Below are 1,775 nucleotides of genomic sequence, written 5' to 3' on the forward strand. Positions count from 1 at the left end.
TAAATCTCCACAACCATTCACAGAAACAATGGAATGTTCAAATGACCGTGATAAAGAAAAGAAAAACTGAGGGCGAAAGATGAGGCTTTCCGCTCCCTGAAAGATTTAGAGACTTGGAAACCAGAGCCTCTGTCCTGCAGTCCTGAGGAGGGTGTGGCAGTGAGTGTGGTTCTTTCCCCCTTTTCTGACCATCCACAGCCAGCTTCATATCACAGTTGGTCCACTCTCCATAGTCTTTCAACACTTGCATTTGTGTGTCCTGATTTAGTATGTGGGTCCTTGAAGATAGCTGATTGCTGTTAGGTGCCACCAGTTTGGTTCCAACTAATGACCACCTTACGTTCAACAAAAGGAAACACCACCTGGTCCTTTGTCATCTTCACAACTGTTCTCATGTTTGAGCTCCTTGTTGCAGCCCCTGTGTCAATGTATCTTGTTAAGGGCCTTCCTCTTCTTTGCTTTTCTATTTGACCAAGCACGATGTCACTCTCCAGGAACTGGTCTCTCCTCATAATATGTCCACAGTTCATGAGACCAAGTCTTGCCATCCTTGTTTAAAAGGAGCTTTCTAGTTGTACCTCTTCCAAGACAGCTATGTTTGTTCTTTTGGCAGTCTGTGGTACTTTCACTATTCTTAAACAGCTTCATCATTTCGAATGCATCAATTCTTCTGTGGCCTCCCTTATTCAACTTTCACATGCTTAGACTTCTAAAACCAACAGGCCAGACCTCCACAGAACTCAGCTTGGGACTGTCTACACTTGGCACAGCCCAGTTGGCACTGACTGAGGCTGGTGACAGACTGCTATGTGCTAGGAAGCAGGCATCTTGAATGGAAGCAATATTCAGTCAATAGAAGGAAGGGTAGAAAAGTGGGGAGGAGGAGCTGGTTCTGACCCGCCCAGAGGTCTACCTGAAGTATGGCAATCCCTCTCCCAAACAGCAACTGTCAGTTGCAGGACTAATACAAACTCCTATAGAAGGTTTCCTACAACGGAGTCAGCAGGTGGGTCACCCAATAGGACATTCCCTAACAGAAGGGTCACAAGGAAGGAAGGAGTCAGTCAGGGTGCACTATAGTACCAAGGAAACACACAACATTCCTCTATTTCTTTCATGCTCACCGCAGCCCATCATGACTGCAGTTCTACCTTACAAAGCCAGCTAGACCAGAGCTTGTATAGATAAGAGCTCTTGACACATGGAATCAAGGACAGATAAACCCCTACAGTAATGAGAGTAGTGATGGTAGAGGGAGAAACGGAGAACTGAAGCTGTGGGGGGAAGGGAGCACAAACAACAGAAATGTGGGTGAAGGGAGAAAAGCAGATGCTGTAAGACACGAAAATAACAATTTATATTTTATCAAGGGGGTTCACAAGGGTGGGATGGTGAAGGAGGGAAAAAAGAGGAGTTGATACTAAGGGCTCAAGTAGAAAGAAAATACTTTTAAAATGATGATGGCAACATATGCACAAATGTGATGGATACAACTGATGTATGGATTATTATAAGAGCTGTTAGGATTCCCCCAATAAAATGATTAAAAACAAATAAAAAGGTGGGTTACCAATGTGGACTCTGTTCTCCCAACCACTGGCGTGCCACTGGGCCTCTGAGACCTGTAACACAGATCCTTCAAAAGTCCCGAGTGGTCCTGTGCAGACCTAAAATGATGTCAAGGAGCCCGTGTACAAAAAGAATGTTTGGAAACTGATGGTAGTGGCAACTGTACATTCTACTTGACGTGAATGACATATGGAATGATACATGTG

At 44.6% G+C, this 1,775-nt stretch overlaps 1 protein-coding gene across 2 annotated transcripts in view; it reads right to left on the reverse strand.

Moving 5' to 3' along the window:
- Positions 1–1,775, reverse strand: part of METAP1 (methionyl aminopeptidase 1) — a 24,504-nt gene that overhangs the window by 16,068 nt on the left and 6,661 nt on the right. The gene's annotated exons all lie outside the window — the stretch shown is intronic.

The sequence above is a fragment of the Echinops telfairi genome, unplaced genomic scaffold, assembly GCF_000313985.2.
Source record: "Echinops telfairi isolate 266 unplaced genomic scaffold, ASM31398v2 ScPeMD7_7468;HRSCAF=8506_0, whole genome shotgun sequence".
NCBI lineage: Eukaryota > Metazoa > Chordata > Mammalia > Afrosoricida > Tenrecidae > Echinops > Echinops telfairi.